Here is a 14,070-nt window from a genome sequence, read left to right on the forward strand (position 1 = left end):
TGCATGTAGTTATGATTTTTTCCAAAAGTATGACAAAATCAAACCTATATAAGTAGGGTATCATTTTTATTGTATAGACCTACAGAATAAAGATAAACTGTCATTTTAAATGTACGGCGTAGAAACAGAAGCCCCCAAAATTTACAAAATTGTGTTTTTTTCTTCAATTTTGTCGCACAATAATTTTTTTTTTCCGTTTCACTGTAGATTTGTGGGTAAAATTATTGATGTCATTACAAAGTAGAATTGGTGGCGCAAACAATAAGCCCTCATATGGATTTTTAGGTGCAAAATTTCAATGTTTATGATTTTTAAAAGGTAAGGAGGACAAAACGAAAGTGCAAAAACAGAAAAATGCTTGGTTCTTAATGGGTAAATGTGTGATATGTCATGTTATGTATATTGAAACTATAAATAAAGAATAAAAAAAAAAATAAAAAAAGAAAAAAAAAAGAAAGAAATTCATTTCAAACTCCCTGCCCTCCAGAAATGTTTCACCTATTCAACTTCTGGAACGACTAAATGTCATAAACCTAATTTTAGGAAGGTTAAAAATGACTTTAGGAGATATATCCGAGCTCTTGTTTTCTATTGAAAGAAATACGTTTGAAATTTTGTACAGAAATGACTATGTACAGAATATTGGATGCTGTTTTAAAAAATTAACAAAAGAAAAATAACCTGTCATCAGATTTTACCATATATAACATTTGGCAACAGGTTTTATATGGTAAAAGCTTCTTTGTTACCATGCCATGGAAACATTTCAGCCAGCAGTGATGGTGAATAGTGTTGAGCGGCATAGGCCATATTCGAATTCGCGAATATTCACGAATATATGGATGAATATTCGTCATATTCACGAATATTCGCATATTCGTAATATTCTCGTTTTATTTTCGCATATGCGAATATTCGCGTGTGCGAAAATTAACATATGCGAAAATTTGCATATACAAAAATTAGCATAAGTGAAAATTCGCACACCAGTCTCACACAGTAGTATTAGAGCCTTCTTACACCACACAAGCTGGAAGCAGAGAGGGATGATCACTGTGATGTGTACTGTGAAAAAAACAAAAAAAAATAAAAGAATATTCGTAATTACGAATATATAGCGCTATATTCGCAAATATTCGCGAATTCGCGAATATGCAATATTCGCGAATAAAATTCGAATTGCGAATATTCGCGAGCAACACTAATGGTGAAGAGGAAAAGTTGCCCAGTTGCCCAATCAGCTCGCTTCTTTCATTTTTAACAGGGGATCTGCAAAATGAAAGAAGCAATTGCATTGGTTGCCCTGGGGAAGTGGGCAACTCTTCCTTTGCACAGGTTTTGATAAATCTCCCCCATGGAGTTTGAAAGGTGTCCGCTGTCGGCCCGTAAGTACTCCCTGGGCAGGAGCCATCCTCTCCTAGTCTGGTCTGCTCGGGCGGTAATCAAGCCCCCTTTGCATAATTGACAGCCTGGGCTCCATCTGCTTAGAGACTAGAATAGAATGGCTATGTTACGTGATGCGCTCTGGCCTCACACGCTGGCCATGAGCGCATGGTCCCCTTACCTTCTGCTGCCGATGGGGCTGGGACTCGCATCGCGGGACGCGCCCGCATGGGAGCCCCAGTCCGTCACTCTCCATGTGTTTCTCCTGCCTCTGCCTTTCTGCTCCAGCGCGCGTGTCTCCGTCCCCTAGGGCGCGCGCATGCCAGAGCTTTAAGATTTAAAGGGCCAGTACGCTCATTAGTGTAATCCACCTGTGGCTCATTTATAAATTCCTCCACCCTCCTCAGTTCCCTACCGGATCTTTGTTGCCTTGTGCCCTAGAGAAAGTGTTCCTCTGTATTGCCTTGCCGTGTATCAGATCTCTTGCTTTTGTGACTTGACCATGCTCCTCTGCTGCCTGCCTACTGAACTCCTGCTTCGCTTTGAATACGCTACTGTGCCGCCTGCCCTGACCTTCTGCTACCCAGACTACGAGCTGCCTTATCCCTCCTGTTCCTCGCATCTCCTTAGCCGCCTGTGTGGTCGAGCTGTGCCAGGGGTAGCGACCTGGGTGCCGCCTGCCGCAGCAAGTCCATCCGGCTTTGCGGTGGGCTCTGGTGAAAACTCTGAGACTCTGCTCCCTGGTACGGTCCGAGTCATCTGCCACACAGGTCCAGCGAATCCACATCCACCGGGGTTCCTGTCTTCAGAAACTTGAGTGTTATAGTAAGATCCGGCCTTGGATCTGTGGTACCCCTGTCTGAAGTCGCAGATCTTCCCTCCATTGTAGTACGTCAGTCGCAGGAGTTGGCCTGACAGGCGCAGCAGTTTTCTCAATTTTCAGCCATGATGCAACAGCTTTTGGCCTTGCAACAGCAGCAGGTACCACAATCTGGCCCACTCCCACCTCCAGCTCCTGCAGTGTCTTCTGGCTCTCAGCTGTGCCTGCCTTTGCCTTCCAAGTATAATGGGGATTCCAAGTCGTGCAGAGGCTTTGTTGCACAGTGCTCCATGCACCTGGAGCTCATGTCTGAACTGTTTCGGATGCAACGTACTAATGTGGCCTATGTCATTAGTCTACTGTCCGGAAAAGCCCTGGCTTGGGCTACACCCCTTTGGGACCGTGGTGATCCAGTGTCCTCCAATTTGTTGGCATTCTTGGAAGAATTTTCGCAGTGTCTTTGAGGAACTTGCAGGTGCCTCTTCAGCTGAGACAGCGTTGCTGAACCTCTGTCAAGGGAATTCTACCGTTGGTGACTACGCGGTTAAATTCCACATTCAAGCCTCTGAACTTACCTGGAATGATGAGGCCTTGTGTGCCACATTCAAAAAAGGACTGTCAAGCAGGATTAAAGATGCCCTTGCAACACGTGATCCTTCTTCTTCTCTGACTGAACTTATCCACTTGGCCAAACGCATTGATGTGCGTTTTGCCGAGAGACAGGAGGAATAGCGCTTAGAGAGGGAATCTGCCCCCCTGACACCCGTGTTTCAACGTCCATCTCTTCAGTTTCTTGCGCCTCTTGCTGAAGAGGTTATACAAGGAGATCGTTCTCGTCTTACGCAACAGGAGAGGTCAAGACGACGCAATGAGAATTTGTGTTTATATTATGCTAGCCTGGAGAACTTTCTCAAGGAATGTACAGTTGGCCCGCACCTAGGATACGTGGGAGTGGCGTCCCTGGGTGTGAATACTACCTCTCCACGCTTAACTATTCCTGTAGATGTCTTCGTTTCAGCCAAGTCTTCCTTCCGCTCTACAGCATTTTTGGACTGCGGATCAGCAGGTGTCTTTATTGATGCGGCTTTAGTCCACAAGTATCCTCTTCCCCTTACTCGGCTTGCCAAGCCCTTGTTCATCTCCTGTGTTAATGGACAAAATCTGGACTGTAAGGTTCACTTCCGTACTGAATCTTTCGTCATGCAAGTTGGAGTATTGCATAAAGAAAAAATTGAATTCTATGTTCTGCCACACTGTACTTCTGAGATTCTTCTTGGCCTTCCTTGGCTGCAACGCCATTCCCTGCCACTGGATTGGAGAACTGGAGAAATAATTCGCTTACGACAATCTTGTCAACATTTTTGCCTCCAGCCAGTTCTGCGTAAAGTTGTTTCTTGTCTTCCACCTTTACCTGGCCTGCCGCCACCTTATAAAGATTTCTCTGATGTTTTCTGCAAGAAACAGGTTGAGTCTCTGCCGTCCTACCGACTGCCCTATTGATCTTCTGCCTGGTACCACTCCTCCTCGTTGGAGGATATACCCTCTATCAGTTCCTGAGATCAAAGCCAGGGCTGAGTATATCCAGGAGAATCTCCAAAAGGGATTTATCCATAAGTTCTCTTCTCCTGCTGGAGCAGGTTTCTTCTTTGTAGGGGAGAAGGATAGCTCACTCCATCCATGCATTGACTACAGGGGACTTCACAAAATCACGGTCAAGAACCATTACCCTCTACCTCTTATCTCAGAACTTTTTGACTGTCTACATGGTGCCAAGGTCTTCTCCAAGTTGAACTTACGCGGTGCGTATAACCTCATTCGTATCCGCAAGGGAGATGAATGGAAAACAGCCTTCAATACTCGTGACGGACATTTTGAGTATCTTGTAATGCCTTTCGGTCTCTGCAATGCTCCAGCCATTTTTCAAGAGTTCGTCAATGATATCTTCCATGATCTTCTACACCTGTGTTGTCGTATACCTAGATGACATCCTGATCTTCTCTTCCAACCTAGAGGAGCATCGTACTCAAGTTCTTCAGCGACTATGAAAGAATCATCTCTACGCCAAACTGGAGAAATGCCTGTTCGAGAAATCTAGTCTTCCGTTTCTTGGCTTCGTTGTCTCTCATCAGGGCCTGCAGATGGATCCAGATAAGTTGTCTGCAGTATTGGATTGGCCTCATCCGTCAGGCCTGGCTTTCTGGGATTCGCTAACTATTATCGTCAGTTTATCCCACAATTTTCATCCTTGGTTGCTCCTATTGTGGCTATCACTAAAAAAGCATCTGATCCTAAATCTTGGCCTCAAGAGGCTGAAGAGGCCTTTTCCCATTTAAAGTCTGTGTTTGCCTCTGCTCCATTGCTTACAAGACCTGATCTGGAGAGGCCCTTTGCCTTGGAGGTTGATGCTTCATCTATTGGAGCAGGTGCCGTTTTCACTCAGAAAAACGCCAAGGGCAAGAGTGTAATTTGTGGGTTTTTCTCCAAAACATTCTCTCCTGCTGAGAGGAATTACTCCATTGGAGATCGTGAACTGATCGCTATGAAGCTAGCTTTGGAGGAATGGCAACATTTATTGGAAGGTTCTTCTCATCCAGTCAGCATCTACTCCGATCATAAGAATCTTCTATACCTTCAGTCTGCTCAGCGTTTGAATTCCCGCCAGGCAAAATGGTCACTGTTCTTTTCTAGGTTCAACTTCTTCATTCACTTCCATCCAGCAGACAAGAACATCAGGGATGATGCTCTCTCCAGGTCCTCTGAAGTCATTGGTTTGGACTCCACACATAGGCATATTATTCCTTAGACTTGTGCACTAGAAACATTTTCGATTAGTTTTTTCGTTTCGGAATTTTTTTTTCGGTTCAGCAATATTTTCGGGTTTGATTTTTCGGATACATTCGGTTTTCGGGGGTTCGTTTTTTCCCCGGATACATTCGGTATTCGGGTACATTCGATAAATCTTTTTTGGACTTTAGCGATCCTAAGAAATTATGGAGATACCTTTTTTATTAAAATTTCGTAGGGTACCATAAAAAAATCATAATAAAAGGTACAGTAGCGATGGAAAAAATTGTATCTGACGAAATGTATCTTTTTTATTATGAAATGTTTATTAATTTTTAAACAGGGATCAATTTATGTGAGCGGGTAAAGTACTAAAAATGTAGCCGACAATAATAAAAATGTAGTGTGTGCGTGTTTTTCACTTTTTAAAAAAAAACATTTTTTAGGTAGTACTACTACTCCAAGCATGGGACACACTCTTCCATGATGGGAATAGTAGTTACCTGTACTAATTGACAGATCTCAGGGGTCCCTTGCGATCCTCTCGTATAGATGCAGCGGCAGCTCTTCTATGGTCCCCTGCACTCACGTATATATACACATATTCATATTTCCCGCAGAGCTGTGATTGGCCAGATGGTTCCAGCCAATCACAGTTCTCTGTGAGAAATAGGAATATGTGTATATATACGGCCGTGCAGGGGACCATAGGAGAGGGGCCGCCGCATCCATACTTTATACAGGAGCATCACTGTGGGTGTCAGGAGTGATACCCGCAGTGATCTTTCCTTTACTACAAGTACTTCTACTCCCAACATGGAGTACCTGCATTAATAGACAGATCGCAGCAGGTGTCAGAAGTTACACTCGCTGCGATATGTCTATTAATGCAGGTACTATGCAGAGTGTGCTCCATGTTGGGAGTATTAGTACCTGCAGTAAGGGACAGATCCCAGCGGATGTCACTCCTCCTGACACCAGCTGCGATTGTCCTTATGTGAATGTCGGGATCAGCTGTTCTCAAGGCTACAGAGCCGAGAGAACAGCTGGCGCTGAGCCGTAGGTATACATCGTATATCTACTGCCCAGCAAGAACTTACAGTGAGCCTGCAATGTGTATACAGTATACACATTGCTGGCTCACTTAACCCTTTGCTGAGCTGTGCGCTATGCGCAAGCCCAGCAAGGGAAGAGATAACTTACACTGCTGGACAGTGTAGGTTAACCCTTTGGGCGGTATACACTATATACAGCTATCTATAGATAGCTGTATATAGTGTATACAGAAGACGAAGTCCGCTTACTTCCCTCGAGTACCGGGCAGGTCTGTGTAGCTCCGCCCCCTAGTGATGACGTCATTAGGGGGCGGAGCTACAGAAGGGAACAAGGCTAGTTAATCTGAAGCTCTGTTCACATTGTCCGTTTTGTATAATGTGAATAGACCCTTCTGGCAGTGTCTACCCAGACAGGGAGACTCCAGCTGTTGCTAAACTACAACTCCCAGCATGCCCAGACAGCCAAGGGCTGTCTGGGCATGCTGAGAGTTGTAGTTTTGCACCAATTGGTGGCTCCCTGTTTGGGTAGACATTGCATCATGGGTGCTCTCCCCAGCGGACAGCGCCAGAAATGTCATAACCAATTTTTTATGTTTTTTTTCTTCTCGTTTCAGATCCGTGTATGCAGAGGATTACTGCAGTTTCGATGGATTACGGCGGATTATTTTTTTTTTCTTTTAATAAAATGGTTAACGAGGGCTGTGGGGAGTGTTTTTTTAAATAAAATAATTTTTACAATGTGTTGTGTTTTTTTTAAATTGAATTTTCAGGCTTATTAGTGGAAGCTGGTCTTATTGACTGAATACATTACTAAGCCAGGGCTTAGTGCTAGACCCCAAAATAGCTAGCGCTAACCCCCAATTATTACCCCGGTACCCACCGCCACAGGGGTGCCGGGAAGAGCCGGTACCAACAGGCCCGAAGCGTCAAAAATGGCGCTCCTGGGCCTAGGCGGTAACAGGCTGGCGTTATTTAGGCTGGGGAGGGTCAGTAACAATGGTCCTCGCCCACCCTGGTAACATCAGGCTGTTGCTGTTTTGTTGGTATTGTGCTGAGAATGAAAATACCGGGAACCTTATAGGTTTTTTAAATTTTTTTTATTTAAATTAAAAAAAAACGCATAGGGTTCCCCGTATTTTCATTCTCAGCACAATACCAACAAAACAGCAACAGCCTGACGTTACCAGGGTGGGCGAGGGCCATTGTTACTGGCCCTCCCCAGCCTAAATAACGCCAGCCTGTTACCGCCTAGGCCCAGGAGCGCCATTTTTGACACTCCAGGCCTGTTGGTACCGGCTCTTTCCGGCACCCCTGTGGCGGTGGGTACCGGGGTAATAATTGGGGGTTAGCGCTAGCTGTTTTTGGGGCTAGCACTAAGCCCTGGCTTAGTAATGGATTCAGTCAATAAGACCAGCTTCCACTACTAAGCCTGAAAATTCAATAAAAAAAACACAACACATTGGAAAAATTATTTTATTTAAAAAAACACTCACCCACAGCCCTCGTTAACCATTTTATTAAAATAAAATAAAAATAATCCGCCGTAATCCATCGAATCCGCAGTAATCCTCTGCATACACGGATCTAAAACGAGAAGAAAAAAAACACAAAAAAAATTGGTTATGACATTTTTGGCGCTGTCCGCTGGGGAGAACACCCATAATGCAATGTCTACCCAAACAGGGAGCCACCAATTGGTGCAAAACTACAACTCCCAGCATGCCCAGACAGCCTTTGGCTGTCTGGGCATGCTGGGAGTTGTTGTTTAGCAACAGCTGGAGTCTCCCTGTCTGGGTAGACACTGCCAGAAGGGTCTGTTCACATTATACAAAACAGACAATGTGAACAGAGCTTCAGATTAACTAGCCTTGTTCCCTTCTGTAGCTCCGCCCCTAATGACGTCATCACACAGACCTGCCCGATACTCGAGGGAAGTAAGCGGACTTCGTCTTCTGTATACACTGTATACAGCTATCTATAGATAGCTGTATATAGTGTATACCGCCCAAAGGGTTAACCTACACTGTCCAGCAGTGTAAGTTAACTCTTTCCTTGCTGGGCTTGAGCATAGCGCACAGCTCAGCAAGGGGTTAAGTGAGCCAGCAATGTGTAAACTGTATACACATTGCAGGCTCACTGTAAGTTCTTGCTGGGCAGTAGATATACGATGTATACCTACGGCTCAGCGTCAGCTGTTCTCCCGGCTCTGTAGCCCTGAGAACAGCTGATCCCGACATTCACATAAGGACAATCGCAGCGGGTGTCAGGAGGAGTGACATCCGCTGGGATCTGTCCCTTACTGCAGGTACTAATACTCCCAACATGGAGCACACTCTGCTCCATGCTGGGAGCTGTAGTACCTGCATTAATAGACATATCGCAGCGAGTGTAACTTCTGACACCCGCTGCGATCTGTCTATTAATGCAGGTACTACAGCTCCCAGCATGCAGCAGAGTGTACTCCATGTTGGCAGTAGTAGTACTTGTAGTAAAGGAAAGATCATTGCGGGTATCACTCCTGACACCCGCTGTGATGCTCCTGTATAATGTATGGATGCAGGGGCCGCTCTCCTATGGTCCCCTGCACGGCCTTATATATACACATATTCTTATTTCTCACAGAGAGCTGTGATTGGCTGGAACCATCTGGCCAATCACAGCTCTGTGGGAAGCATGAATATGTGTATATATACCTGAGTGCAGGGGACCATAGAAGAGCTGCCGCCGCATCTATACATTATACAAGAAGATCGCAAGGGACCCCGGCGATCTGTCAATTAGTACAGGTAACTACTACTCCCATGATGGAAGAGTGTGTTGAATGCTGGCAGTAGTAGTACTACCTAAAAAATTTAAAAAAATAAAAAGGTGAAAAACACGCACACACTACATTTTTATTTTTGTCAGCTACATTTTTAGTGCTTTACCCGCTCACATAAATTGATCCCTGTTTAAAAATTAATAAACATTTCATAACAAATAATAAATAATAATAAATAATAAAAAAGATACATTTCGTTAGCTACAATTTTTTCCATCAGAACTGTATCTTTTTTATTATTATTTTGTTATGGTACCCTACAAAATTTTAACCCCTCAACGACGCAGGACGTATATTTACGTCCTGCTCCGGCTCCCGCGATATGAAGCGGGGTCGCATCACATCGCGTTGGTCCCGGCCCTCATCAACGGCCGGGACCCGTGGCTAATACCACACATCGCCGATTGCGGCAATGTGTGGTATTAACCCTTTAGAAGCGGCTTTGACCGCCGCTTCTAAAGCGAAAGTGAAAGTATCCCGGCTAGTCAGTCGTGCTCTTCGGGACCGCCGCGGTGAAATCGCGGCGTCCCGAACAGCTTACAGGACACTGGGAGGGCCCTTACCTGCCTCCTCAGTGTCCAATTGACAAATGACTGCTCCGTGCCTGAGATCCAGGCAGGAGCAGTCAAGCGCTGATAACACTGACCAAAGGCGTGTTAATACACGCCTGTGATCAGGATGAGAGATCAGTGTGTGCAGTGTTATAGGTCCCTATGGGAGCTATAGCACTGCAAAAAAAAAGTGTTAATAAAGGTCATTTAACCCCTTCCCTAATAAAAGTTTGCATCACCCCCCTTTTCCCATAAAAAAAATTAAACAGTGTAAATAAAAAAAATAAACATATGTGGTATCGCCGCATGCGTAAATGTCCGAACTATAAAAATATATCATTAATTGAACTGCACGGTCAATTGCGTATGCGCAAAAAAATTCCAAAGTCTAAAAAAGTGTATTTTGGTCACTTTTTATACCATTAAAAAATGAATAAAAAGTGATCAAAAAGTCTGATCAAAACAAAAATCGTACCAAAAGAAACTTCAGATCAGGGCGCAAAAAATGAGCCCTCATACTGCCCTGTACGTGGAAAAATAAAAAAAGTTATTGGGGTCAGAATATGACATTTTTAAACGTATACATTTTCCTGCATGTTGTCATGATTTTTTCCAGAAGTACGACAATATCCAACCTATATAAGTAGGGTATCATTTTAACCGTATGGACCTACAGAATAATGATAAGGTGTAATTTTTACTGTCCAGAGCAGCATATGTTTGCTATGGGGATTTTATCCTGCTTTGGATAGTTCCAAAAATGGACATCAGAGGTCAGCAGAGAGCACTATGGTCGTGACATCAGAGAAATTCAAAAAGAAAAGCATTTCTTCTGTGGTATACAGCCCCTAAAAAGTACTGGAAGGATTAAGATTTTTTAATAGGAGTAATTTACTCATCTGTTTAACTTTCTGGCACCAGTTGATCTAAAAAAAAAAGTTTTCCACGGGAGTACCCCTTTAAGGCTAACGCAGTAAGCCTGGATTTGTGGGAGGAGTGGGGGGACTAATCTCCTGTATGCCACAGGTTCTTCACATGACTGCTGATCAGCTGACTAGTCGAGTCAGCTGACCAGAACTGAGACACAGGAACAAGCGCTAGTGTTGCATTGGTAAGTGGTTGGGTCTGATCGAGGGTGGTATGGATATTTTGTTCCCCTGTTCTGGAGGTAGGCCAGAGTTCAGGGGAACCCTTAATCAGCCCAGCCTGGTTTATTTATTGTAGTTATGGGGGTATATTGCATATTAGGGGAAGCTCAGCGCCACAGGAAGGTTCAGCGGTACATCCGAGGCCACGCTTCCACTTTTTTACATGCAGCTTCAGGGGTTTGATGGGGCATGCTGGGGAGTCCTTACGTCCTCCTTCCCCCTCTATCCTCTCTCTGTCCTTCTCATTCGTGGTAGGGATTCAGTGTGTATGAGGTATGCTAGGGGGATTCTTGCCCCCTCCTCTCTCTGCTCTACTCATTACATTGTAAGGCTTGGTATGCAGTATGCATACGGTATGCTGGGGAAGCGGCCCCTCCCTCTCTCTGCTCTCCCCGTTACGTTGTAGGGCATGGTGTACAGTGTGTCAAGTAGTGAGACTCAGAGTCTACATATTTATTATTCAGTATATGGCGGTACCTGTTTATAGGTGTTACGCCGAGCGCTCCGGGTCCCTGTCCCTCCCCGATGCGCTCGCGGCATTCTTCTGTGTGCAGCGCCCCGGTCACACCCGCTGACCGGGAGCAATGCTCTAGTATCCCCTGCGGGGATGCGATCCGCGTGGAGGGACGCGCCCACCCGCCGGTCGCATCCCAATCCTCTCACCTGCTCCTTCCTCCTTCTGTTCCATCCCGGCGCACGCGGCCCCGCTCTCTAGGGCGCGCGCGCGCCGACTCTCTGAAATTTAAAGGGCCAGTGCACCACTAATTGGTGCCTGGCCCAATAAAAGTGTAATCACTCCCATTCCTATAAAAACACACTTTCCCTTCCTGACCTTGCCGGATCTTGTTGCCGTTGTGCCAGTGTAAGCGTTTTTGTGAGCCCTTTGCCTGTGTATCCAGACCCTTGCTGTTGCCCCTGACTACGAACCGTTGCCACCTGCCCTGACCTTCTGCTACGTTTGACTTTGCCTTGCCCTTGTGTCCCGCGCCAGTATCAGCCGCCAGAAGGGTTGAGTCACTACCGGGTGGAATGACCTGGGGGTTACCTGCCGCAGCAAGTCCATCCCACTTTGCGGCGGGCTCTGGTGAAAACCAGTAACCCCTTAGATTCCGTTCCCCTGGTACGGCCCACGCCATCGCCTCTCTGGCACAGAGGATCCACTACCAGTGCCCTCCCCACATACCAGTCCGGATCCTGACAGTAGATTAATCCCGCTGAGGTGCCGCTTCCAAGTCTCGCTGACCTCACCACCGTGATCGCCCAACAAGGACAACAGCTGTCTCAGTTGACTGCCATGTTACAGCATCTTCGGCCTCCACAGCAGTAACCATCTCCTCCACCAGCTCCAGCATCTCCTCCGCAGTGAGCTGCCACTTCCACGTCCAGAGTTCGCCTATCTCTACCTGACAAATTTGATGGGGATTCTAAGCTGTGCTGTGAGTTCTTGACCCAATGTTCACTGCACCTGGAGATCATGTCGGACCAGTTTCCCACAGAACGGTCTAAGGTGGCATTCGTGGTAAGTCTGCTATCTAGAAAGGCCTTTTCCTGGGCCACACGGCTTTGGGACCGCAACGATCCTGCCACTGCTACCATTCAGTCCTTCTTCACCGAAGTACGCAGTGTCTTTGAGGAACCTGCCCGTGCATCTTCCGCTGAAACAGCCTTGCTAAACCTCCTCCAAGGAGACTCTACAGTGGGCGAATATGCCGTACAGTTCCGCACACTGGCCTCTGAGTTGGCCTGGAATAATGAGGCTCTCTGCGCGACCTTCAAGAAAGGTTTATCAAGCCACATCAAGGATTGTCTGGCCGCACGAGAGATACCCTCCTCCCTGACTGAACTACCCGCATTGATATGCGCTATATTGAAAGACGCCAGGAGCTTCACCAGGAAAAGGATATTGTTCACACCTGGCGTAATCCGCGCCTGACTCCTCTCTTTCAGTATCCATTGCAACATGTTTCTGTGCCTTCCACCGAGGAGGCCATGCAAGTTGACCGGTCTCGCCTGACCCAACAAGAGAGGACTCGCCGTAGGAACGCAAACTTGTGCCTGTACTGTGCGAGCTCTGAACATTTCTTAAAGGACTGTCCTCTTCGTCCTCCGCATCAGGGAAACGCACGCACCTAGTGAACGTGGGAGAGGCGTTACTAGGTGTGAATTCTTCCTCTCCACGTCTGACTATACCTGTACGGATTTCCTTGCCCACTAAGTCTTCCTTCTCTGCTGAGGCCTTTCTGGACTCTGGTTCAACGGGAAATTTCATTGAAGCTTCATTGATCAATAAATTCAACATCCCTGTGACCCGTCTCCTCAAACCATTCTACATTTCCTCCTTGAATGGTCAAAATCTGGACTGTACCGTGCGCTATCGCACTCAACCCTTGCGCATGTGTGTTGATGTCCTCCATCACGAGGACATAGAATTTTTTGTACTTCCTAACTGTACCTCGGAAGTCTTACTTGGCCTGCCGTGGCTGCAGCGCCACACACCTACCCTAGATTGGTCCTCTGGGGACATTAAAAGTTGGGGTCCTTCCTGTCACAAGTGATGCCTGAAGTCTCCACCCATTTGTCAAGTTTCCATCACTACACCTCGGCCAGGCTTACCTAAGGCCTACCAGGACTACTCTGATGTGTTCTGTAAAAAACAAGCAGAGGTCCTACCACCACACAGACCCTTTAACTATCCCATTAACTTGCTTCCAAGCACTACTCCACCCCGTGGCAGGATTTTCCCTCTATCCGCTCCAGAAACGCAGGCCATGTCTGAATATATACAAGAAAACCTTAAAAAGGGTTTTATCAGAAAATCTTCATCTCCTGCAGGAGCAGGCTTCTTTTTCGTTGGTAAAAAAGATGGATCCCTACGGCCTTGCATTGATTACCGCGGTCTTAACAAAATTACTGTAAAGAACCGTTATCCTTTGCCTCTCATCTCAGAACTATTTGATCGCCTGCGGGGAGCAAAAATATTTACCAAACTCGATCTTAGGGGTGCCTATAATCTCATCCGTATTAGAGAAGGTGACGAATGGAAAACCGCATTCAATACTAGAGATGGACACTTTGAGTATACTGTCATGCCCTTTGGACTTTGCAACGCCCCTGCAGTCTTTCAGGACTTTGTCAATGAGATTTTTTGGTACATGCTGTATTCCTGTGTGGTAGTCTATCTTGATGATATCCTCATTTTTCCCCTCCAACCTAGAGGAACACTGCCTCCATGTCCGTCAAGTGCTCCCGCGTCTACGCAAAATCCCTCTTTATGCCAAAATTGAAAAATATCTCTTTGAACGCAGCAGTCTACCCTTCCTGGGATACATAGTGTCCGGTCAGGGCCTTCAAATGGACCCTGACAAGCTATCTGCGGTTTTAGATTGGCCACGCCCCACTGGTCTACAAGCTATCCAACGCTTTCTCGGATTTGCAAACTATTACCGTCAATTTATTCCCCACTTCTCCACCATCGTTGCTCCTATTGTAGCATTAACCAAGAAAAATG

Source organism: Hyla sarda, chromosome 1 (genome assembly GCF_029499605.1).
Source record: "Hyla sarda isolate aHylSar1 chromosome 1, aHylSar1.hap1, whole genome shotgun sequence".
Lineage (NCBI taxonomy): Eukaryota > Metazoa > Chordata > Amphibia > Anura > Hylidae > Hyla > Hyla sarda.